The sequence below is a fragment of the Bufo bufo genome, chromosome 2 (assembly GCF_905171765.1).
Source record: "Bufo bufo chromosome 2, aBufBuf1.1, whole genome shotgun sequence".
Taxonomy (NCBI): Eukaryota; Metazoa; Chordata; class Amphibia; order Anura; family Bufonidae; genus Bufo; species Bufo bufo.
This window is the reverse complement of record NC_053390.1, coordinates 41,493,511-41,521,189: the sequence shown is the minus strand read 5'-3', so window position 1 is coordinate 41,521,189 and position 27,679 is coordinate 41,493,511.

The following is a 27,679-nucleotide window of genomic DNA, read 5'->3' as shown; positions in this document are numbered from 1 at the left end:
GATGCGACAATACCAAATATGACAACTTTTTTTGGTTGTTTGTTTCAGTTTTAAATAATGAAGCATTTTACAGGCTATAGCTACTAGAGAGGGGTCGTTGATCCAGGGAGGTATTCTGATTGCCTGATTGAAGTCGGGAAGGAATTTTTTTATTCCCCTAAAGTGAGGAAAATTGGCTTCTACCTAACAGGGTTTTTGCCTTCCTCTGGATCAACTTGCAGGATGACAGGCCGAACTGGATGGACAAATGTCTTTTTTCGGCCTTATGTACTATGTTACTATGTTACTAGTGTCTACATATTCTGAGAGACATAGTTTTTGTTATTTTTTGCCTGATTGTTTTTTGCCCAATTGAGGTGACGTTTTGATTGGTACTATTTTGGGGGGAATTCGCCTTTTTGATCGCTTGGTGTTGCACTTTTTGTGATGTAAGGTGTCAATTTTTTTTTTTTTTACTTTTTCTACGGCGTTCAGGTGAAGGGATAGATCATGTGATATTTTTATAGACCAAGTAGTTACGGATGCGGCAATACCCAATATGTATGGTTTTCTTTTTTTTTCAATTTTTTTTTTTACAATTTTATGTGTTTTGTTTTGGGAAAAGGGCTTTTTTAACTTGAAACTTTTTTTTTATTATGAAAAAACTTTTCTTTACTTTTTTTTAACTTTTTTTTTGTCCCACTCTGGGACTTCAACTTCTGGGGTCTGATTCCCTCTGCAATGCATTACAATACAACCTGTATTGTAATGCATTGGCTGTCAGCCTAAGGGCTGGATCTCACAGGCTTCCGTAGAAGGCAAGCCCCGATGCCTTCCATAGGCTGCCTTCTCTGTCATCAGGTCCTTGTCACTGCAGCGCGGGGACCCGATGGAGATGCGGAGGGCACCCGTACCCTCCGCAAACCCTCTGCATGCCGCGGTCAGCTTTGACCGCGACATACAAGGGGTTAATACGCCGGCATCTTTGTTTTCACCGATGCTGGCATATGCAGCATGGGCCCGGCAGTCAGTAACTGCCGGGTCCGTGCTGCTGATCAGGCGGGTACAGCTCTTGCACCCGCCCGATCAGCCCGCTGTACTTGTACGGTGCTGGTACTTAAGTCATGTCCACCAGCGCCGTACATGTATGGCGTGGGTCCTTAAGAGGTTAATAGTGGATGATTCCCCCGAAGATAAACATTAAAATCTATGTTCAGAAGACAGAGGCACCCAGCACTTAAAGGGTTGACTGGCTCGAATTGTGCGTTCGCTCTGGCGACAGTAGGAGCACATGGTGGATACCTCTAAAAATGAAAAACATCTGTTTCATTTTGCATCGGGACATTATAGCAGTCAGCGCTTACATTTCACCGTCCTGCCATGTGGGACTTTGTTGGGGTCCAGAATAATAATAAAGTTTTACACTTTTTTAATAATGGTGCAATTTGCAATTAATACTGGAAGTTGTGCTTTGGAAAAGTTTGAGTTGTATATGCTTCCCTGACTCACTGAGGGCGATGTACGGAAGATAGGAGAACCAAACGAGTGGGATATAAAGTATTGTACAGTGGACACTTTGGGGATAAATCTGCTGAAAAAAAAACATTATTCCAGTTAGGTTTTCCAATTTTTTTGTCACTATCCATATAGAAGAAACCCTGAAACATGACAGTTTTCACACAGGCCACACATGGTAGGCTGATGATTCTGGTTTTTCAGTTCAGCTTTGCTATGTAGACTGGAACCTCATTAGCAGAGTCATCTCAATGTTTTGAAAGGACAGTTGATTTAATGATGGATGACATCCCTATTGTACTGCATTCAGGTCTGTACATATATCTATTTTTACTGAAATTGTGGTTACCTAGACAGGAAGTCAAGTGGTTCTCAGGAAATGTGGATGGAACGGGATACATGAGAAATAAAAGTAGATTCTGCAAAGATATGTAATACTATGGATATGAGTTTAATATGCAGCCAGGTCAGTAGATCAAATCTGGTTAGAAATAAATTAGGACTATTGGAAGGACCTGCAGCGAGCCGCAGTAGAGGCACAGGGCAGATAGTATTGGAGTGGTAGTTATGACCCTGAGAGGGGTAGTAGTACTCACAGTTCATGGTGGCAGTTCTCACTTTGGCACTCCCCAGGCTATGCCACAATGAAGTCAGAGAGAAACAGATGTAGCAGAGTGGAGTTTGTCTGCCAGCTTCATGCTAAAGCCTGCTGGAACCAAGACAAAGCCTGTAAACCGTTTTGGAGAAACGTTTATTCAAGTAAAGCTGCCATTGAACTTCATCTCAAGGTCTGGACTCAAGTTATTCTTTTATTCCTCAATTATTCCCCCTATTTATTGCTTCGGAGCCAAAGCCTGGGGTCCAGCGGTATCCAGGTAGGAGCATCGTGACACACATAAAGAAACAGGCCGCACTACACCACTCCACATTTCCTACACCTGGGACACGTTATAAGAGGGCCCTGGGGGGAGGGACCCGTTGCAAAGTCATTACTGAATTGATGATGGGAGTAGTAGTAAGTATAGTAGTTCCAAAGTATTTCACAGTGTAGAATTCTCCCAATAGCTTTGTATGGGCAGCAACAATGATGGTAGTATTTGTCCCTCTGTCTCTCTAAATACTTTGCTATCTTCCTAAGACAACCACTTCTGCAGTTCCCAGACTGAAGGGTACAGATTTTAGGTATGATTAGCCAGTCTGTCTCAAAGTGTGGTGGGTGCCGGAGGCAATCATGCTTTCCACTGCAGTGAAGTCTCTTGCCATAAACGAGCGGTACCTTACTGATGTTATCTTGCGCGGCTTTGTTGGTTCTGGACCTTCAAAGATGGCCAGTCACTTTTCTTCAGGGGTACTCTGATGATAGAGTATCTTCTCTGGTGGCTGTGGTCTCAATAATAAAGGTTCTCTGGGCTTGGGCCTAGTTTCTGCAGGAGCTTACACATACAGGTCTTCTCCCTTACTCTGCTAAGACTAGACTCCCTAACCAAGAGGCCGGCTAAGTCCATCACCCTGGTAACCTGACCAAATCTCCCAGTGTTAACCATGTATTGCCCATACATTGCTATTAGGTGTACATAATGCACAAAGAAGTACGTTCCCTGACGAATACGTGATCCCTCACGAATACATGATCGCTGAAAAAGGAAAGTGTCTCTTTCGATAAACGTGTAGGATTGTGCTTTTTGGTTCTGGAAGGTATCCGTAAATCAAACAAGTGACGTCACGAAGTGCTCGGTTCGAGCGAGGATACGAGTACAAGGAGATATGCCACCAGCTGAGGCACGCTCCGAGAAGATCATGCCTATGTGGAGACTAACGTTGAATGGTGGACTGTAACGGACAATACTCATCACCTCTCCTGCGTCTTGACACCAACAGCCGAATAGGAAGAAGACAAGGACCGACTCCGTACGAGTGTTGGAAGGAGCAACATGGGCATACGAGTGTTTGCAGTTGGTGCATTAACCTACTATACATAGGAGCAGTTTGAGGCTGGTGTTGTTTAAACTAGTGCAGGATAATAGTGAACAATAGCGTGGCATTTATCTGGACAGCTAGCGCGGTAGCACTTAGAAATTTTGATGCTGGCTTTTGATTGCAGTAGGAGCGGTACTGCTGTGCTACCGCAGCGCAGGAAACATAGAAACATAGAATGTGTCGGCAGATAAGAACCATTTGACCCATCTAGTCTGCCCAATATACTGAATACTATGGATAGCCCCCGGCCCTATCTTATATGAAGGATGGCCTTATGCCTATCCCATGCATGCTTAAACCCCTTCACTGTATTTGCAGCTACCACTTCTGCAGGAAGGCTATTCCATGCATCCACTACTCTCTCAGTAAAGTAATACTTCCTTATATTACTTTTAAACCTTTGCCCCTCTAATTTAAAACTGTGTCCTCTTGTGGTAGTTTTTCTTCTTTTAAATATGCTCTCTTCCTTTACCGAGTTGATTCCCTTTATGTATTTAAAAGTTTCTATCATATCCCCTCTGTCTCTTCTTTCTTCCAAGCTATACATGTTAAGGTCCTTTAACCTTTCCTGGTAAGTTTTATCCTGCAATCCATGTACTAGTTTAGTAGCTCTTCTCTGAACTCTCTCTAGAGTATCTATATCCTTCTGGAGATATGGCCTCCAGTACTGCGCACAATACTCCAAGTGAGGTCTCACCAGTGTTCTGTACAGCGGCATAAGCACTTCACTCTTTCTACTGCTTATACCTCTCCCTATACATCCAAGCATTCTGCTGGCATTTCGTGCTGCTCTATTACATTGTCTTCCCACCTTTAAGTCTTCTGAAATAATTACTCCTAAATCCCTTTCCTCAGATACTGAGGTGAGGACTGTGTCAAATATTCTATATTCTGCCCTTGGGTTTTTACGCCCCAGGTGCATTATCTTGCACTTATCCACATTAAATTTCAGTTTCCAGAGTTCTGACCATTCTTCTAGTTTTCCTAAATCCTTTTCCATTTGGCGTTTCCCTCCAGGAACATCAACCCTGTTACATATCTTTGTGTCATCAGCAAAAAGACAAACCTTACCAGCGAGGCAATAGGAGTGCAAGAGCCATCTATTGTATAGCACAAAGAAATACGTGCTTTAAGACTAAATCACCACATTTAAAGAGGACCTTTCACGTCTTTATTTTATTTAAGATAAATACCTTTACCTGCAGGGTAACCCCCAACCCCTGATGCTGCCACCTTGCCTGTATTTTTTAAATTATCGCTCCTGTGCCCCCCTGTATTTTTACCGCTCAGTATGTTAATACTGAGCATCGGTACAGGGAGGAGGAGACGCCAGGGTTTCTCAATGGGCGTCTCCTTCTCCCTGGCTGTGCCGTGATCCAATCACAGCGGAGAGCGTCACAGCCAGAGAGAAGGAGACGCCCATTGAGAAACCCTGGCGTCTCCTCCTCCCTGTACATACTGAGCGGGAAAAATACAGGGGGGCACAGCATGGGGCAGGAGTGATATTTAAAAAAAAACAGGCAGGATGGCAGCATCAGCGGGGGGAACCCCTCAGGCAAAGGTATTTGTCTTGAATAAAAAAAAGCATGAAAGGTCCTCTTTAACTCAGCAACATTAAATTAACCCTTTTAGTGGTAATTACTGCTTTGCAGTTGTCCTCTGGGGTGCTGCAAACAGATTTCAAGCCGTATTAACATATGTACAGAGTTTCTCAAGTAAGTATAGGGTCCTATAGCAAAAAGTATTATGAGGGCCCCTCCAGTATGATCATCATCACCAGTAAGTATGCTGAGGGCATAAATAGCTTGGAGTACATTGCCCCAATCCCCCTGGGATTTGACACTCTGGCTCATGTCTCCTCTGGTTAGGCAGCAAGGAAGATGGTTGTAGCTGCTTTACAGGCCATGGCACTTGCTTCTTGTGGCACAGTCTGAACAGATCATCCTACTTTTGCACCACCACGCACAGGTCTTGGTATCTCGTTCCTTGCGATGCACACATTTGTGGCTTATCTAGTGGCAGGCTGGATGGTCACTGTAGTCCCAACATGGCTTCTATACAGGTCCAGAGTGTAGGAGCTAGGAAGTGCTCTCCATGGCATTGCTCAGCTGCCTTCATTGCCCCATCCACTTGCTAGCTAGCTTGCCGATTTTTCTGAAACTTATGCAGAATCTGTACCAGCAAGTCCTTACCTACCAAGTGCCATTTATAACACTGGTGTCTTCTTCTGAGACGTCATTGTCCATGTGTGTCTGCAATTTCTGTGCCCCTATAACTGTGGCCTTGCCTAATGGTATAAGATAGGACAACATCAGGAATATTTGAACTGATACATATTATGTCTGAATTTATGGTTCTGCTGGATATTACTCCTAACTCAAGTTTTTTGGGGAAATTTGTCTGCCAATGACCTTCAATAAGAAGTCATGATGCTCTCAAAAAGAGAAACAATATAAAATACCTTTCAATGGCTAACTAAAATAACTGATGTTATAAGGCACCCTTTCGAGACTCTGCGGTCCCTTCTTCAGGACACATACAGATGTATATGATGCCCTACGAGTATAGTGTTTATAGAGGACCCCAACAATCATCATATCTTATACATAGCATCTCCTGTGAGCTCCCTGATCATACATATGTCTATCACACTGCACAACATTGTTACTAGTGTTTTTGCATAGGGAATCAGAGAAATCAAACATAGGCACGGACACCAGAAATAAGATACCGTAATCTGTCCTCTGTGCCGCGTACTTCTAAGAATTGTACATAATATATCTGGCCTTGTGAAGAACGAATGCACGGTGACCCTGAGAAGAAGAAAAGGAAAAGTACAAATTCAATGCATTTTATGTTAAATGAAACAAAAACATTTTACAAAGCAGCATACACCGATGTGAGAGCTCTGCAATCTGCCAAGCACCAGACAACAAAAAGCACGAATGACTCAAAAAATTCAGGGGTGTATCTAGAAGGGGTGCAGAGTCACGTCGGGATACTGTCACATGAGGGGAGCACTTAAGAGTATTATAAATAGCACGGTGTTTTGAAATTTGCAGAACGGATGGCCCATTATAGAAAAGCTCTATGTTTTTTGTGGGGCCGCGAAACGGAACAACGGATGCGGAAAGCACGCGGTGTGCCTTGTGCATCTTTTGCGGCCCCATTCAAATGAATGGGTTCGCACCCGTTCCACAAAATTGCAGAATGGCCGTGTGAATGAGCCCTTAGTCTCTTGAGGACAATGCCCAATTTGCCCTTAAGGAATCTCTGAACCTTTTTTTTATTTATTTTTAGGTCGGCTTATGGTTTTTAATGAGTTGAGATGGATGAGTAGTAGTACCTTGTTCAGGTGTCCTTTGCGAGTAGGATTCCTTGCCGGATGAATAGTACTTTTTGTAGGAATCATTGTGGGATCTGTAGTACTTTGTGAAGGAATCCTTGCGAGATGTGTGGCACTTTGTGTAGGAGTCCTTGTGGGATAAGTAGTAATTTGTATAATCCTTGCTGGATGAGTTGCAATTTGTATAATATTCCTTGTGGGATGAGTAATACTTTGTGTATGTGTCCTTGCGGGATGAGTAGCACTTTGTGTATTTGTCCTTGCGGGATGAGTAGCACTTTGTGTAGGAGTCCTTGTGGGATGAGTAGAACTTTGTGTATGTGTCCTTGCGGGATGAGTAGCACTTTGTGTATTTGTCCTTGCGGGATGAGTAGCACTTTGTGTAGGAGTCCTTGCGGGATGAGTAGCACTTTGTGTATTTGTCCTTGTGGGATGAGTAGCACTTTGTGTATTTGTCCTTGCGGGATGAGTAGCACTTTGTGTAGGAGTCCTTGCGGGATGAGTAGCACTTTGTGTATTTGTCCTTGCGGGATGAGTAGCACTTTGTGTATTTGTCCTTGCGGGATTAGTAGCACTTTGTGTAGGAGTCCTTGCGGGATGAGTAGCACTTTGTGTATTTGTCCATGCGGGATGAGTAGCACTTTGTGTATGTGTCCTTGTGGGATGAGTAGCACTTTGTGTATTTGTCCTTGCGGGATGAGTAGCACTTTGTGTATGTGTCCTTGCGGGATGAGTAGCACTTTGTGTATTTGTCCTTGCGGGATGAGTAGCACTTTGTGTATTTGTCCTTGCGGGATGAGTAGCACTTTGTGTAGGAGTCCTTGCAGGATGGGTAGTACTTTGTGTATTTGTCCTTGCGGGATGGGTAGTACTTTGTGTATGTGTCCTTGCGGGATGAGTAGCACTTTGTGCATTTGTCCTTGCGGGATGAGTAGCACTTTGTGTAGGAGTCCTTGCGGGATGAGTAGCACTTTGTGTATGTGTCCTTGTGTAATGGGTAGTACTTTGTGTATTTGTCCTTGTGGGATGGGTAGTACTTTGTGTAGGAGTCCTTGCGGGAGGAGTAGCACTTTGTGTATTTGTGCTTGCGGGATGAGTAGCACTTTGTGTATTTGTCCTTGTGGGATGAGTAGTACTTTGTGTATTTGTCCTTGTGGGATGAGTAGAACTTTGTGTAGGAGTCTTTGCGGGATGAGTAGCACTTTGTGTATTTGTCCTTGCGGGATGAGTAGCACTTTGTGTATGTGTCCTTGTGGGATGAGTAGCACTTTGTGTATTTGTCCTTGCGGGATGAGTAGCACTTTGTGTATGTGTCCTTGTGGGATGAGTAGCACTTTGTGTATGTGTCCTTGCGGGACGGGTAGTACTTTGTGTATTTGTCCTTGCGGGATGGGTAGTACTTTGTGTAGGAGTCCTTTTGTGGAACAAATATGTTCAATTTATATTCATTTTTAATTTAGGAAAAAGAATCAATAGGGACCAGATAATCTTCCATGATATTTCCTGTAGATGCTGTAAAGCTATTTCCAACCATTTATCTCACCCCTCGCTTCTGTGGGCTGAGTTTAGCACACTGCCTGTGACACGCTGCATGCTGCTGCACAGAGCACAGTCACTAGCCTCTCCTGTGCCTTAGACCTTCATCAGCCTCGCAATTTGGAAGGATCTATAGCTTCACGCCCTTTCTAGACCAGGCATCAGAGGGCATGTACCAGAGCTACTGCCTGCAGACAATGACTTTTAAATTCAAGATGGCGGAAAGAATCTGGTTCATACTTGAAGTAGCATGGGAGAAAACAGGACACAGATATAAAGTGAGCTTAGGTGCAGAATCCTAAAATACATTTTGTATATAGAACAGATTTTTATTCATACTTACAATGAATTTGACTGTTTATCATTTTTTTCCATCCTTTTCAGTGACAGCTACTGGAATCTCAGCGACCACCGGATCACCTGGACCACTAGTCATTAAAGTGACATTTAAAGGACCAGGACCACCCGCTGTAAATTTACTATGTCGGTCAAAAGATGAACCTACGCTTTGCAGAAACATTACACAAGACTGAATGGGAACCTTTAAGGAATTTTACTGATCTTTTTGCTCATGAATTGTCGTGACAATGTTTTCCTAAACGACCTTTCACGGGTAATTTCAATGCTTATAGAACTTATACATTTTGAAGCAATTTAAAGGTCGGCTCTATATCCCGCTGTCTTGCCTGGCATCAGCTCTATTACGTACCCCTAGGCACATATGTAACATCTGCAGTCTGGTAGCCTTGCAGTGCGCGGCCTCCATTATTTTAATTGGAACCATCTTTCTCCTGATGTAGAAACATAATCTTACGTGACAAAAGTGAACTTTCTTCCTCTCTGTAGGTATGTGTCAGCTATCGACGCAATGTTTCCATTTAGAAGAACATGGTTTTGTTGGTTACCCCCAAGGTCTGCCCCATTTAATGAAATCCTAATTTAATGATCATCACTATTATTCTATCATTCCAAATCTTCTTCCAAAATGCTCACCGGTTTTAGATCTGCTCCAGAGCTAAGTCCCACTCAGGGAAGGGGTGTTCTCCACGAAGACATCCTTTGATCCATCGTTTGTCAACACAGGGAACTTTTTGACCCGCGTCCATGGTGTTGGTTGTGTAAAGAAGGTTGGAGAACCTCTGCAGATTTACTCAAATGAACTGAAGTGCATCAACCAGTGTCAGGAAGCTGCCGTCAAAGCAAAGAGGATCAAAGGAGGCATCAGAGGCATGTGATGAAAACGTACTCATAGGAAATCACTTGTTAGAGAGCACATTGACAGTTACGAGAACCAGTGTTCAAAAATGACATAGCAGTGCCGGGAAACTGTAGTAATACAACGGAATGGGTGGACTTCAGTACCCAGAAAGATTAGTAACATCTGAGGGGGGTAACCTAATAACTATGTAGGAATAGATCAAAGGTAAGTACAAATATCTCTAAAATGAGCTATTGAAATCGAGGGCTGTGACTGTAATGAGAGGACATCCTCCATACCTAAGGAAAGAGGTTTTCTACAATAGGCAGGATTCTTTACTGTAAGAGCAGTGAGACTATAGAGCTCTCTCCCAAACAAGGTTTTCATTGTGAATTTATGGAAAGAGTTCTTGAAAGTTTACAAGTTAATGCAGTTGAAAAAAAGATATAAGTCCATCAAGTTCAACCAAGGGATAGGTGGCGAATATAAGCATTATTATCATTTACTTTTTAAGAATTCATCTGTTCCTGCTGCGACCACGTCCTGAGGTGACTAGAAAAGAAGCCTTGATGCCTCTGGAGACTGGACTCCAGACTGATACATTGTAACAAACTAGCACAGTTGTATCCAGTCTAGACAATGCTCTGTGAGCTAAACAGCCCGGACTCCAGACTGATACATTGTAACAAACTAGCAGAGTTGTATCCAGTCTAGACAATGCTCTGTGAGCTAAACAGCCCGGATTCCAGACTGATACATTGTAACAAACTAGCACAGTTGTATCCAGTCCAGACAATGCTCTGTGAGCTAAACAGCCCGGACTCCAGACTGACACATTGTAACAAACTAGCAGAGTTGTATCCAGTCTAGACAATGCTCTGTGAGCTAAACAGCCCGTACTCCAGACTGATACATTGTAACAAACTAGTACAGTTGTATCCAGTCTAGACAATGCTCTGTGAGCTAAACAGCCCGGACTCCAGACTGATACATTGTAACAAACTACCATAGTTGTATCCACTCTAGACAATGCTCTGTGAGCTAAACAGCCCGGACTCCAGACTGATACATTGTAACAAACTAGTACAGTTGTATCCAGTCTAGACAATGCTCTGTGAGCTAAACAGCCCGGACTCCAGACTGATACATTGTAACAAACTAGCACAGTTGTATCCAGTCTAGACAATGCTCTGTGAGCTAAACAGCCCGGACTCCAGACTGATACATTGTAACAAACTAGCACAGTTGTATCCAGTCTAGACAATGCTCTGTGAGCTAAACAGCCCGGACTCCAGACTGATACATTGTAACAAACTAGCAGAGTTGTATCCAGTCTAGACAATGCTCTGTGAGCTAAACAGCCCGGATTCCAGACTGATACATTGTAACAAACTAGCACAGTTGTATCCAGTGTAGACAATGCTCTGTGAGCTAAACAGCCCGGACTCCAGACTGACACATTGTAACAAACTAGCAGAGTTGTATCCAGTCTAGACAATGCTCTGTGAGCTAAACAGCCCGTACTCCAGACTGATACATTGTAACAAACTAGTACAGTTGTATCCAGTCTAGACAATGCTCTGTGAGCTAAACAGCCCGGACTCCAGACTGATACATTGTAACAAACTACCATAGTTGTATCCACTCTAGACAATGCTCTGTGAGCTAAACAGCCCGGACTCCAGACTGATACATTGTAACAAACTAGTACAGTTGTATCCAGTCTAGACAATGCTCTGTGAGCTAAACAGCCCGGACTCCAGACTAATACATTGTAACAAACTACCACAGTTGTATCCACTCTAGACAATGCTCTGTGAGCTAAACAGCCCGGACTCCAGACTGATACATTGTAACAAACTAGTACAGTTGTATCCAGTCTAGACAATGCTCTGTGAGCTAAACAGCCCGGACTCCAGACTGATACATTGTAACAAACTAGTACAGTTGTATCCAGTCTAGACAATGCTCTGTGAGCTAAACAGCCCGGACTCCAGACTGATACAGTGTAACAAACTACCACAGTTGTATCCACTCTAGACAATGCTCTGTGAGCTAAACAGCCCGGACTCCAGACTGATACATTGTAACAAACTAGTACAGTTGTATCCAGTCTAGACAATGCTCTGTGAGCTAAACAGCCCGGACTCTAGACTGATACATTGTAACAAACTACCACAGTTGTATCCACTCTAGACAATGCTCTGTGAGCTAAACAGCCCGGACTCCAGACTGATACATTGTAACAAACTAGCACAGTTGTATCCAGTCTAGACAATGCTCTGTGAGCTAAACAGCCCGGACTCTAGACTGATACATTGTAACAAACTACCACAGTTGTATCCACTCTAGACAATGCTCTGTGAGCTAAACAGCCCGGACTCCAGACTGATACATTGTAACAAACTAGTACAGTTGTATCCACTCTAGACAATGCTCTGTGAGCTAAACAGCCCGGACTCCAGACTGATACATTGTAACAAACTACCACAGTTGTATCCACTCTAGACAATGCTCTGTGAGCTAAACAGCCCGGACTCCAGACTGATACATTGTAGCAAACTAGCACAGTTGTATCCAGTCTAGACAATGCTCTGTGAGCTAAACAGCCCGGACTCCAGACTGATACATTGTAACAAACTAGCAGAGTTGTATCCAGTCTAGACAATGCTCTGTGAGCTAAACAGCCCGGATTCCAGACTGATACATTGTAACAAACTAGCACAGTTGTATCCAGTGTAGACAATGCTCTGTGAGCTAAACAGCCCGGACTCCAGACTGACACATTGTAACAAACTAGCAGAGTTGTATCCAGTCTAGACAATGCTCTGTGAGCTAAACAGCCCGTACTCCAGACTGATACATTGTAACAAACTAGTACAGTTGTATCCAGTCTAGACAATGCTCTGTGAGCTAAACAGCCCGGACTCCAGACTGATACATTGTAACAAACTACCATAGTTGTATCCACTCTAGACAATGCTCTGTGAGCTAAACAGCCCGGACTCCAGACTGATACATTGTAACAAACTAGTACAGTTGTATCCAGTCTAGACAATGCTCTGTGAGCTAAACAGCCCGGACTCCAGACTAATACATTGTAACAAACTACCACAGTTGTATCCACTCTAGACAATGCTCTGTGAGCTAAACAGCCCGGACTCCAGACTGATACATTGTAACAAACTAGTACAGTTGTATCCAGTCTAGACAATGCTCTGTGAGCTAAACAGCCCGGACTCCAGACTGATACATTGTAACAAACTAGTACAGTTGTATCCAGTCTAGACAATGCTCTGTGAGCTAAACAGCCCGGACTCCAGACTGATACAGTGTAACAAACTACCACAGTTGTATCCACTCTAGACAATGCTCTGTGAGCTAAACAGCCCGGACTCCAGACTGATACATTGTAACAAACTAGTACAGTTGTATCCAGTCTAGACAATGCTCTGTGAGCTAAACAGCCCGGACTCTAGACTGATACATTGTAACAAACTACCACAGTTGTATCCACTCTAGACAATGCTCTGTGAGCTAAACAGCCCGGACTCCAGACTGATACATTGTAACAAACTAGTACAGTTGTATCCAGTCTAGACAATGCTCTGTGAGCTAAACAGCCCGGACTCTAGACTGATACATTGTAACAAACTACCACAGTTGTATCCACTCTAGACAATGCTCTGTGAGCTAAACAGCCCGGACTCCAGACTGATACATTGTAACAAACTAGTACAGTTGTATCCACTCTAGACAATGCTCTGTGAGCTAAACAGCCCGGACTCCAGACTGATACATTGTAACAAACTACCACAGTTGTATCCACTCTAGACAATGCTCTGTGAGCTAAACAGCCCGGACTCCAGACTGATACATTGTAACAAACTAGTACAGTTGTATCCAGTCTAGACAATGCTCTGTGAGCTAAACAGCCCGGACTCCAGACTGATACATTGTAACAAACTAGTACAGTTGTATCCCGTCTAGACAATGCTCTGTGAGCTAAACAGCCCGGACTCCAGACTGATACATTGTAACAAACTAGCAGAGTTGTATCCAGTCTAGACAATGCTCTGTGAGCTAAACAGCCCGGACTCCAGACTGATACATTGTAACAAACTACCACAGTTGTATCCACTCTAGACAATGCTCTGTGAGCTAAACAGCCCGGACTCCAGACTGATACATTGTAACAAACTAGTACAGTTGTATCCAGTCTAGACAATGATCTGTGAGCTAAACAGCCCGGACTCCAGACTGATACATTGTAACAAACTAGTACAGTTGTATCCAGTCTAGACAATGCTCTGTGAGCTAAACAGCCCAGACTCCAGACTGATACATTGTAACAAACTAGTACAGTTGTATCCAGTCTAGACAATGCTCTGTGAGCTAAACAGCCCGGACTCCAGACTGATACATTGTAACAAACTAACACAGTTGTATCCAGTCTAGACAATGCTCTGTGAGCTAAACAGCCTGGACTCCAGACTGATACATTGTAACAAACTATCACAGTTGTATCCAGTCTAGACAATGCTCTGTGAGCTAAACAGCCCAGACTCCAGACTGATACATTGTAACAAACTAGCACAGTTGTATCCAGTCTAGACAATGTTCTGTGAGCTAAACAGCCCGGACTCCAGACTGATACATTGTAACAAACTAGCACAGTTGTATCCAGTCTAGACAATGCTCTGTGAGCTAAACAGCCCGGACTCCAGACTGATACATTGTAACAAACTAGCACAGTTGTAACCAGTCTAGACAATGCTCTGTGAGCTAAACAGCCCGGACTCCAGACTGATACATTGTAACAAACTAGTACAGTTGTATCCAGTCTAGACAATGCTCTGTGAGCTAAACAGCCCGGACTCCAGACTGATACATTGTAACAAACTAGCAGAGAAATTTGTGCAGCAGCTGCTGATGGGTTTAGCTCACAGAGCATTGTCTAGACTGGATACAACTGTGCTAGTTTGTTACAATGTATCAGTCTGGAGTCCGGGCTGTTTAGCTCACAGAGCATTGTCTAGACTGGATAGAATTGTATCCACTCCTGCACTGGGCCGCAGGCATCCTCCATGGTGTCCGTTGTTTTCAATGGCATGAATAGTGCTGCAAGCTAAGCTATTCTTTTCAACAAATCTGACATAATTGCCTACACATTGCAAGTTAAAGGGTTTTCCCGGAACTAATGTGTTGATGACCTATCCTAAGGAGATCAGATTGCTGGGGATCCGACACCACTGGCACCCAGCAACCCAACTGCAGGGACCTGGTGGTTCCCTGATAAAGGGTTTAAATTGTATTTTTTGTATTTTGTGTTTCACAGGCAGTGTATATAGGGTAGATAGGGTTAATCAGCTGGCTTTAGATATAGTTGCTGGGTGTGGGGCACTCACCCACTCTAGTTAGGAGCTGCTGGGGAGAATGTGTAGTCCGTAGTAGTAGCCAGAGATAGTGAAGAAGCAGCAGACAGAGATACACCAGCCCTGTGAGCCAAGAGCAGCCAGGAAAGTGACTGTAACAAGTGCCAGCCTCTGAGGGAGAGATACAAGAACAGTACAGGAAAAATACAAGTCAGTGAAGGTAACACATGTATATTGGTTGTGGACTTCAGTGCATTTTGGTTGGGGTTAGAAGGCTCTGGCTCCCCTACCATACTAAAGAGACATATTGGCCATCTGTTAAGGGACTACACCCTGCAGCTAGGTATTGTAGAATTTCAGATTAAAGTAGAAGATATATATATATATATATATATACAGTATCTAATAAAAGTGAGTACACCCCTCCCATTTTTGTAAATATTTTATTATATCTTTTCATGGGACAACACTGAAGATCTGACACTTTGATACAATATAAAGTAGTCAGTGTACGGCTTGTATAACGGTGTAAATCTGGTGTGCCCTCAAAATAACTCAACACACAGACATTAATGTCTAAACCGCTGGCAACAAAAGTGAGTACACCCCTAAATGAAAATGTCCAAATTGTGCCCAATTAGCCATTTTCCCTCCCCGGTGTCATGTGACTGCTTAGTGTTACAAGATCTCAGGTGTGAATGGGGAGCAGGTGTGTTACATTCGCTCTCACACTCTCAGGGCCCCTCATGGCAAAGAACTCTCTGAGGATCTGAAAAAAAAAAAATAGTTGCTCTACATAAAGATGGCTGAGGCTATAAGAAGATTGTCAGCACCCTGAAACTGAGCTGCAGCGCAGTGGCCAAGACCATACAGTGGTTTAACAAGACAGGTTCCATTAGAACAGGCCTTTACCATGGTCGACCAAAGAAGCTGAGTGCACGAGCTCAGCGTAAAATCCAGAGGTTGTATGAGTGCTGCCGGCATTGCTGCAGAGGTTACAGGGGTGGGGGGCCCGCCTGTCAGTGCTTAGACCATACGCCGCACACTCCATCACATTGTTCTGCATGGTTGCCGTCCCAGAAGAAAGCCTCTTCTAAAGATGATGCACAAGAAAGCCCTCAGTTTCCTGAAAATTAGCAGACAAAGGAAATGGATTACTGGAACCGTCCTGTGATGAGACCAAGATAAACTTATTTGGTTCAGATGGTGTCAAGCGTGTGTGGTGGCCACCAGGTAAGGAGCACAAAGACAAGTGTGTCCTGCCTACAGTCAAGCATGGTGGTGGGAGTGTCATGGTTCGGGGCTGCATGAGTGCTGCCGGCTGTTGGGAGCTACAGTTCATTGGGGGAACCATAAATGCCAACATGTATTGTGACATACTGAAGTGGAGCATGATCCCTTCCCTTCATAAACTGGGCTGCAGGGCAGTTTCCAACATGATAACGACCCCAAACACACCTCTAAGACCACCATTGCCTTTCTAAAGAAACTGAGGGTAAAGGTGCTGGACTGGCTAAGCATGTCTCCAGACCTAAACCCTATTGAGCATCTGTGGGGCCTCCTCAAATAGAAGGTGGAGGAGAGCAAGGTCTCTAACATCCACCAGCTCTGTGATGTCGTTATGGAGGATGAAAGAGGATTCCAGTGGAACCTGTAAAGCTCTAGTGAACTCTATGCCCAAGAAAGTTAAGGCAGTGCTGGAAAATAATGGTGGCTACACAAAATATTAACACTTTGGGCACAATTTGGCCATTTTCATTTAGAAGTGTATTCACTTTTTTTTGCCAGTGGTTTAGACAGTAATGGCTGTGTGTTGAGTTATTGTCACGGATGTAGTAGGGGAGAACACCAAAAGACACTAGGCCTCACCGCTAGGGAAGGAAAAGGGTCACCACCTATAAAACCCTGCTCCTGGCCCTAACTCCTATCCGTAGTGGCACCTCTCGATGGTAGAGATGCCCATACACAGGAACCTAGAAAACCCTGGTGGCCCTCGGATGCCCTAAAGGTAATGACAGGGCACAGACAACCCGCTCCTTCCCTGGTGAAGGAACCAGCGTCTCGCTGAGGCATAGTAAACAACAAAGGGGGGGGGGGGGATACAAAACACCAGAAGCGGAACACTTAACTTCTAAGGATGATGGACTTCAACAAGAACCACACTCCAGCTCTTCCAAAACCAAATGAAGCTATCCAGAGCAAGGAGTGATGGGTAAAGTCAGACTAAAAAGGGGGAGGTAAAGGTCACATGATCCACACCTGAACAGGAGGTGTAGACATACAAGCAACACACAGACAAAGTGAAACCAAAAGAGGCTGTCAGATCACTAATGTGCAGATAATCTTTCAGACCTTCTAAAACCTGTCACCGGTGTGACAGTACCCCCCCTTCTACGGGTGACCTCTTCTTATCAGGATGAGCTCTGTGGAATGCTCTCACCAGACGACTAGCATTAACATCGGTCGCTGGAACCCACATCCTCTCTCCTGGTCCGTACCGTCTCCAATGAACGAGATACTGGAGGGATCTCCGGAGAACTCGGGAGTCCACAATCCTGCTAATCTGAAATTCTAAATTGCCGTCCACCATGACAGGAGCGGGAGGCAAGGAGGACGGCTCAACAGGTTCAACACGTTTCTTTAACAACGATTTAGGAAATACGTTATTTTCAATGCCTGAGGAAGTTCAAGATGAAAGGCTACAGGGTTAACAATGGCAGTGATCTTATATGGACCAATAAATCTTGGTCCCAACTTCGAAGAAGGTACCTTAAGTTTAATGTTTCTTGTAGACAGCCACACAGAATCACCCACTCTCAGGTCCGGACCACTCATACGTCTCCTGTCAGCCGCACGCTTATGTCTGTTGCCTATCTTTTCCAGGTTATTTTGGATTTTACGCCAAATAGAAGACAAAGAAGAGGAAAATCGTTCCTCCTCAGGAATGCCAGAATTCTGAGCACAAGAAAATGTAACAACCGTGGATGGAACCCATATGCCCCAAAAAACGGTGACTTATCAGTGGATTCCTGTCTACGGTTATTTATAGCAAACTCAGCTAACGACAAAAATGAAGACCACTCTTCCTGATTCTCTGAAACAAAACATCTCAAGTAAGTCTCCAGATTCTGATTAGTGCGCTCCGTCTGTCCGTTTGACTGAGGATGAAAAGCCGAAGAGAAGGACAATTGTACCCCCAGACGAGTACAGAACACTCTCCAGAATCTGGAAACAAACTGAGCCCCTCTATCGGACATCACATCAGAGGGAATGCCATGTAGTTTCACGATGTTGTCGACAAACACCTGCGCAAGAGTTTTAGCATTGGGAGGACTAGGTAATGCAATAAAGTGTGCCATTTTACTAATACGATCGACAACCACCAGAATCACGGTCTTTCCCGAAGAATTCGGTAAATCCGTGATAACATCCATGGACAAATGGGTCCAAGGTCTGGACGGTATGGGCAATGGAAGCAGAGATCCGGAAGGCCGAGTATGTGTCACCTTAGCACGTTCACAGGTACCACAGGCTGACACATAGTCCTCAATACCCTTACGCAACCCCGGCCACCAGAATCTGCGAGAGATGAGATCGACAGTCAATCTGCTCCCAGGGTGCCCGGCAAGCACCATACAGTGATGTTCCTCGAACACCTTGTGACGTAATTCGGAGGGAACAAACAATTTCCCCTGAGGACAAGAGTCCGGAGCATCCTCCTGTGCCTCCAACACCCTGTCCTCCAGATCAGGATAAAGAGCAGATATAAATGGGACTAGGGTCATTAGACTCACCCCCCCCCCCCCCCCCCTCAGGTAAGCTACGTGACAAAGCATCTGCTTTGACGTTCTTAACCCCAGGGCGGTAAGTGACGATTAAGTTAAATCTGGTGAAAAACAATGACCATCTGGCCTGCCTTGGGTTCAGTCACTTAGCCGACTCCAAGTAGGCCAGATTCTTGTGATCTGTAATTACCATAATAGGATGAATTGCTCCTTCCAACCAATGCCGCTACTCCTCGAACGCCAACTTAATGGCCAGCAATTCCCTATTCCCCACATCATAATTCTTTTCAGCAGTCGAGAGTTTTTTAGAGAAAAATGCACATGGGCGCCATTTACTGGGTGAAGGACCCTGCGACAATATTGCTCCTACCCCAACCTCAGACGCGTCAACCTCAACAATAAATGGCTGAGACATGTCTGGTTGCACCAGAATAGGGGCCGAAGCAAAACATTCTTTCACAGCAGAAAAGGCCTGTAATGCTGCATCAGACCAGACAGAAAAAACGGCACCCTTCCTAGTCATGTCAAAGGTTTAACCACCGATGAATAGTTCAAGATAAATTTACGGTAGTAGTTGGTAAACCCCAAAAACCGCATAAGCGCTGTCAGATTTTCGGGTCGATCCCAGTCCAAAACGGCACAGACCTTCTCGGGATCCATACGAAAACCTGAGGATGAGAGCAGGTAACCCAGAAATTGCACTTCCTGTACAGCAAATACACACTTTTCCATCTTAGCATACAACTTATTCTCTCTTAGGATCTGTAACACCTGTCTCACATGATCCTGATGAGTCTCCATATTAGGCAAATAAATTAGTATGTCATCAAGGTATACAACGACAAATCTCCCCACCAGATGATGAAAGATGTCATTGACAAAGTGTTGAAAAACCGCAGGAGCATTGGTTAATCCAAAGGGCATGACCAGGTTTTCAAAATGACCCTCAGGGGTATTAAATGCGGTCTTCCACTCATCCCCCTCCCTGATCCTTACCAGATTATATGCCCCCCTCAGATCCAATTTAGAGAACACCTTGGCACCGACAATCTAACTAAACAAATACGGAATCAAAGGAAGGGGGTAAGGATCACGGACGGTAATACGATTGAGCTCATGGAAGTCCAGACATGGTCTCAGGGTACCATCCTTTTTCTTTACAAAGAAAAATCTATCAGCCACTGGGGACTTGGATGGTCTAATATGTCTCTTTGCCAAACTCTCGGTAATATACTCTCGCATAGCCTTTCTTTCGGGTTCTGAAAGATTATACAACCGAGATTTGGGCAATTTAGCTCCGGGAATAAGATTGACGGGACAGTCATACTCCCGGTGTGGAGGCAACTCCTGATTACCACTCTCAGAAAACACATCAGAAAATTCAGAAATTAACGAGGGTACAGTTTTAGTGGTCACTATAGAGAACGATGCATTAAGACAGTTGTCCATGCAAAAATCACTCCAATCGAGAATCTGTCTCGTTTGCCAATCGATGTTAGGGTTATGTTTGCTTAACCATGGTAAGCCCAACACCAACGGAGCAGGCAGACCCTCCAACACATAACAGGAGATAGATTCCTGATGCAAATCACCAACTCTTAAATTAATGTCATTCACTACCTGCGACAGGCATTTTTGGGTGAGAAGTGCTGAGTCAATTGCAAAGACAGAAATACTATTCTCTAATGCATTAGTAGTCAACCCGTGAATGCGTACAAACTGTCCATCAATCAAGTTAACTCTTGCCCCACTGTCGATAAATGCTTCGATTTTCCCAGTTTTGGACTCTAGCGCCACCTCGGCAGACAGGAGAAAACGGGTACTACCAGTAAAAGACAAAAGTTGGTTTTCTTGCTTCCCACCCACACCACCAATAGTAATTTGGGGATTAAACTTTTTTTCTTTTTGTTTACACCTTGATGCTGCAAGTACGGACAAATATTCACAAAATGTCCCTTCTTGTCACAATAGAAGCAGACTCCTTTCCCATGACCCAAGCTTTTGCCAGGAGTAGCTCCTCCTAACTGCATAGGCTAATCACAAGGCGCAACTACCAGTGTCTCTCCACCATAAGTGTCAAAGGAAGCAGTACCCTTATTCGACAGTACGTTCTGAAGGGGAGGACCCCTAGATCTCTCCCTCAGGCGTCTATCTAGACATACAGCAAGGGACATAGCTGCCTCCAATGACACAGGATTTTCATGAAAGGCCAACGCGTCCTGCATTCTCTCAGAGAGACCCTGACAGAATTGGCTGCGGAGAGCATGATCGTTCCACTCTGTATCCGTAGCCCATCTCCTAAATTCAGAGCAATAGGTCTCCGCAGAACGTTCTCCCTGCAGCAAACCCCGTAACTTGGTCTCGGCCTGAGAGATCCGATCCGGGTCATCATAGATAAGACCCAAGGCTCTAAAGAATTAATCTACCGACCAGAGAGACGGTGATCCGGTCGGCAGAGAAAAAGGCCAAGATTGGGCGTCCTCTTTAGGCCTCATGCACACGACCATTGTTTTATTCCGTGTCCGTTGTTCCGTTTTTCGTGATTTTCTACGGACCCATTGACTTTCAATGGTTCCGTTGAAAACTCGGCTAATGTACCGTTTGTCATCCGCGTCCGTGATCCGTGGTTCCAGTCTGTCCAAAAATATAACCTGTCCTATTTTTTTCACGGAAAATGGTTTGCGGACCCATTCAAGTCAATGGGACCGTGAAAAAATGCGGAGGCACACAAGATTGTCATTCGCGTCCATTTTTTTCCTATCATTTGCATGGCAAACTTGACTTAGACTTTTTTTTACTTTCCTTTATGTCTAGTGGTCCTCCAAAAATAAAGGAAGACACACGGAAACAAAATACGGAAACTGATCACGGAACAACGGAACCCCATTTTGCGGAACGGAACACAACAACGGTCGTGTGCATGAGGCCTTAAGCAATGAAATAATCATACCCACACGTTGACACTCATCCCCAGAAGATTATGGACACAGCCTAAAGTATAATTTACATGAGCCCCGGAACCAGATAAAATTGTCACTACCCCCGGAAAAGACAACCAGCTCCTACCCTGGTGAAGGAACCAGCGTCTCGCTGAGGCCTAGTAAACAACAAAGGGGGGGGGGGGGGAAACAAAACACCAGAAGCGGAACACCTAACTTCTAAGGATGATGGATGATCAGGACTTCAACAAGAACCACACTCCAGCTCTTCCAAAACCAAATGAAGCTATCCAGAGCAAGGAGTGATGGGTAAAGTCAGACTAAATAGGGGGAGGTAAAGGTCACATGATCCACACCTGAACAGGAGGTGTAGACATACAAGCAACACACAGACAAAGTGAAACCAAAAGAGGCTGTCAGATCACTAATGTGCAGATAATCTTTCAGACCTTCTAAAACCTGTCACCGGTGTGACAGTACCCCCCCCTTCTACGGGTGACCTCTTCTTATCAGGATGAGCTCTGTGGAATGCTCTCACCAGACGACTAGCATTAACATCGGTCGCTGGAACCCACATCCTCTCTCCTGGTCCGTACCGTCTCCAATGAACGAGATACTGGAGGGATCTCCGGAGAACTCGGGAGTCCACAATCCTGCTAATCTGAAATTCTAAATTGCCGTCCACCATGACAGGAGCGGGAGGCAAGGAGGACGGCTCAACAGGTTCAACACGTTTCTTTAACAACGATTTAGGAAATACGTTATTTTCAATGCCTGAGGAAGTTCAAGATGAAAGGCTACAGGGTTAACAATGGCAGTGATCTTATATGGACCAATAAATCTTGGTCTCAACTTCGAAGAAGGTACCTTAAGTTTAATGTTTCTTGTAGACAGCCACACAGAATCACCCACTCTCAGGTCCGGACCACTCATACGTCTCCTGTCAGCCGCACGCTTATGTCTGTTGCCTATCTTTTCCAGGTTATTTTGGATTTTACGCCAAATAGAAGACAAAGAAGAGGAAAATCGTTCCTCCTCAGGAATGCCAGAATTCTGAGCACAAGAAAATGTAACAACCGTGGATGGAACCCATATGCCCCAAAAAACGGTGACTTATCAGTGGATTCCTGTCTACGGTTATTTATAGCAAACTCAGCTAACGACAAAAATGAAGACCACTCTTCCTGATTCTCTGAAACAAAACATCTCAAGTAAGTCTCCAGATTCTGATTAGTGCGCTCCGTCTGTCCGTTTGACTGAGGATGAAAAGCCGAAGAGAAGGACAATTGTACCCCCAGACGAGTACAGAACACTCTCCAGAATCTGGAAACAAACTGAGCCCCTCTATCGGACATCACATCAGAGGGAATGCCATGTAGTTTCACGATGTTGTCGACAAACACCTGCGCAAGAGTTTTAGCATTGGGAGGACTAGGTAATGCAATAAAGTGTGCCATTTTACTAATACGATCGACAACCACCAGAATCACGGTCTTTCCCGAAGAATTCGGTAAATCCGTGATAACATCCATGGACAAATGGGTCCAAGGTCTGGACGGTATGGGCAATGGAAGCAGAGATCCGGAAGGCCGAGTATGTGTCACCTTAGCACGTTCACAGGTACCACAGGCTGACACATAGTCCTCAATACCCTTACGCAACCCCGGCCACCAGAATCTGCGAGAGATGAGATCGACAGTCAATCTGCTCCCAGGGTGCCCGGCAAGCACCATACAGTGATGTTCCTCGAACACCTTGTGACGTAATTCGGAGGGAACAAACAATTTCCCCTGAGGACAAGAGTCCGGAGCATCCTCCTGTGCCTCCAACACCCTGTCCTCCAGATCAGGATAAAGAGCAGATATAAATGGGACTAGGGTCATTAGACTCACCCCCCCCCCCCCCCCCCCCCCTCAGGTAAGCTACGTGACAAAGCATCTGCTTTGACGTTCTTAACCCCAGGGCGGTAAGTGACGATTAAGTTAAATCTGGTGAAAAACAATGACCATCTGGCCTGCCTTGGGTTCAGTCACTTAGCCGACTCCAAGTAGGCCAGATTCTTGTGATCTGTAATTACCATAATAGGATGAATTGCTCCTTCCAACCAATGCCGCTACTCCTCGAACGCCAACTTAATGGCCAGCAATTCCCTATTCCCCACATCATAATTCTTTTCAGCAGTCGAGAGTTTTTTAGAGAAAAATGCACATGGGCGCCATTTACTGGGTGAAGGACCCTGCGACAATATTGCTCCTACCCCAACCTCAGACGCGTCAACCTCAACAATAAATGGCTGAGACATGTCTGGTTGCACCAGAATAGGGGCCGAAGCAAAACATTCTTTCACAGCAGAAAAGGCCTGTAATGCTGCATCAGACCAGACAGAAAAAACGGCACCCTTCCTAGTCATGTCAAAGGTTTAACCACCGATGAATAGTTCAAGATAAATTTACGGTAGTAGTTGGTAAACCCCAAAAACCGCATAAGCGCTGTCAGATTTTCGGGTCGATCCCAGTCCAAAACGGCACAGACCTTCTCGGGATCCATACGAAAACCTGAGGATGAGAGCAGGTAACCCAGAAATTGCACTTCCTGTACAGCAAATACACACTTTTCCATCTTAGCATACAACTTATTCTCTCTTAGGATCTGTAACACCTGTCTCACATGATCCTGATGAGTCTCCATATTAGGCAAATAAATTAGTATGTCATCAAGGTATACAACGACAAATCTCCCCACCAGATGATGAAAGATGTCATTGACAAAGTGTTGAAAAACCGCAGGAGCATTGGTTAATCCAAAGGGCATGACCAGGTTTTCAAAATGACCCTCAGGGGTATTAAATGCGGTCTTCCACTCATCCCCCTCCCTGATCCTTACCAGATTATATGCCCCCCTCAGATCCAATTTAGAGAACACCTTGGCACCGACAATCTAACTAAACAAATACGGAATCAAAGGAAGGGGGTAAGGATCACGGACGGTAATACGATTGAGCTCATGGAAGTCCAGACATGGTCTCAGGGTACCATCCTTTTTCTTTACAAAGAAAAATCTATCAGCCACTGGGGACTTGGATGGTCTAATATGTCTCTTTGCCAAACTCTCGGTAATATACTCTCGCATAGCCTTTCTTTCGGGTTCTGAAAGATTATACAACCGAGATTTGGGCAATTTAGCTCCGGGAATAAGATTGACGGGACAGTCATACTCCCGGTGTGGAGGCAACTCCTGATTACCACTCTCAGAAAACACATCAGAAAATTCAGAAATTAACGAGGGTACAGTTTTAGTGGTCACTATAGAGAACGATGCATTAAGACAGTTGTCCATGCAAAAATCACTCCAATCGAGAATCTGTCTCGTTTGCCAATCGATGTTAGGGTTATGTTTGCTTAACCATGGTAAGCCCAACACCAACGGAGCAGGCAGACCCTCCAACACATAACAGGAGATAGATTCCTGATGCAAATCACCAACTCTTAAATTAATGTCATTCACTACCTGCGACAGGCATTTTTGGGTGAGAAGTGCTGAGTCAATTGCAAAGACAGAAATACTATTCTCTAATGCATTAGTAGTCAACCCGTGAATGCGTACAAACTGTCCATCAATCAAGTTAACTCTTGCCCCACTGTCGATAAATGCTTCGATTTTCCCAGTTTTGGACTCTAGCGCCACCTCGGCAGACAGGAGAAAACGGGTACTACCAGTAAAAGACAAAAGTTGGTTTTCTTGCTTCCCACCCACACCACCAATAGTAATTTGGGGATTAAACTTTTTTTCTTTTTGTTTACACCTTGATGCTGCAAGTACGGACAAATATTCACAAAATGTCCCTTCTTGTCACAATAGAAGCAGACTCCTTTCCCATGACCCAAGCTTTTGCCAGGAGTAGCTCCTCCTAACTGCATAGGCTAATCACAAGGCGCAACTACCAGTGTCTCTCCACCATAAGTGTCAAAGGAAGCAGTACCCTTATTCGACAGTACGTTCTGAAGGGGAGGACCCCTAGATCTCTCCCTCAGGCGTCTATCTAGACATACAGCAAGGGACATAGCTGCCTCCAATGACACAGGATTTTCATGAAAGGCCAACGCGTCCTGCATTCTCTCAGAGAGACCCTGACAGAATTGGCTGCGGAGAGCATGATCGTTCCACTCTGTATCCGTAGCCCATCTCCTAAATTCAGAGCAATAGGTCTCCGCAGAACGTTCTCCCTGCAGCAAACCCCGTAACTTGGTCTCGGCCTGAGAGATCCGATCCGGGTCATCATAGATAAGACCCAAGGCTCTAAAGAATTCATCTACCGACCAGAGAGACGGTGATCCGGTCGGCAGAGAAAAAGGCCAAGATTGGGCGTCCTCTTTAGGCCTCATGCACACGACCATTGTTTTATTCCGTGTCCGTTGTTCCGTTTTTCGTGATTTTCTACGGACCCATTGACTTTCAATGGTTCCGTTGAAAACTCGGCTAATGTACCGTTTGTCATCCGCGTCCGTGATCCGTGGTTCCAGTCTGTCCAAAAATATAACCTGTCCTATTTTTTTCACGGAAAATGGTTTGCGGACCCATTCAAGTCAATGGGACCGTGAAAAAATGCGGAGGCACACAAGATTGTCATTCGCGTCCATTTTTTTCCTATCATTTGCATGGCAAACTTGACTTAGACTTTTTTTTACTTTCCTTTATGTCTAGTGGTCCTCCAAAAATAAAGGAAGACACACGGAAACAAAATACGGAAACTGATCACGGAACAACGGAACCCCATTTTGCGGAACGGAACACAACAACGGTCGTGTGCATGAGGCCTTAAGCAATGAAATAATCATACCCACACGTTGACACTCATCCCCAGAAGATTATGGACACAGCCTAAAGTATAATTTACATGAGTCCCTGAACCAGATAAAATTGTCACTACCCCCGGAAAAGACAACCAGCTCCTACCCTGGTGAAGGAACCAGCGTCTCGCTGAGGCCTAGTAAACAACAAAGGGGGGGGGGGGGGGGGATACAAAACACCAGAAGCGGAACACCTAACTTCTAAGGATGATGGATGATGGATGATCAGGACTTCAACAAGAACCACACTCCAGCTCTTCCAAAACCAAATGAAGCTATCCAGAGCAAGGAGTGATGGGTAAAGTCAGACTAAATAGGGGGAGGTAAAGGTCACATGATCCACACCTGAACAGGAGGTGTGGACATACAAGCAACACACAGACAAAGTGAAACCAAAAGAGGCTGTCAGATCACTAATGTGCAGATAATCTTTCAGACCTTCTAAAACCTGTCACCAGTGTGACAGTTATTTTGAGGGCACACCAGATTTACACTGTTGTACAAGCCGTACACTGACTACTGTACATTGTTTCAAAGTGTCAGATCTTCAGTGTTGTCCCAAGAAAAGATATAATAAAATATTTTCAAAAATGGGAGGGGTGGACTCACTTTTGTGAGATACTGTATGTATATATATATATATATACAGTGGATATAAAAAGTCTACACACCCCTGTTAAAATGTCTGGTTTCTGTGATGTAAAAAAATGAGACAACGATAAATAATTTCAGAACTTTTTCCACCTTTAATGTGACCTATAAACTGTACAACTCAATTGAAAAACAAACTGAAATCTTTTAGGTAGAGGGAAGAAAAAATATAAAAATAAAATAATATGGTTGCATAAGTGTGCACACCCTTAAACTAATACTTTGTTGAAGCACCTTTTGATTTTATTACAGCACTCAGTCTTTTTGGGTCTGAGTCTATCAGCATGGAACATTTTGACTTGGCAAGATTTGCCCACTCTTCTTTGCAAAAACACTCCAAATCTGTCAGATTGCGAGGGCATCTCCTGGGCACAGCCCTCTTCAGATCACCCCACAGATTTTCAATCGGATTCAGGTCTGGGCTCTGGCTGGGCCTTTCCAAAACCTTAATCTTCTTCTGGTGAAGCCATTCCTTTGCTAATTTGGATGTATGCTTTGGGTAGTTGTCATGCTGAAAGATGAAGTTCCTCT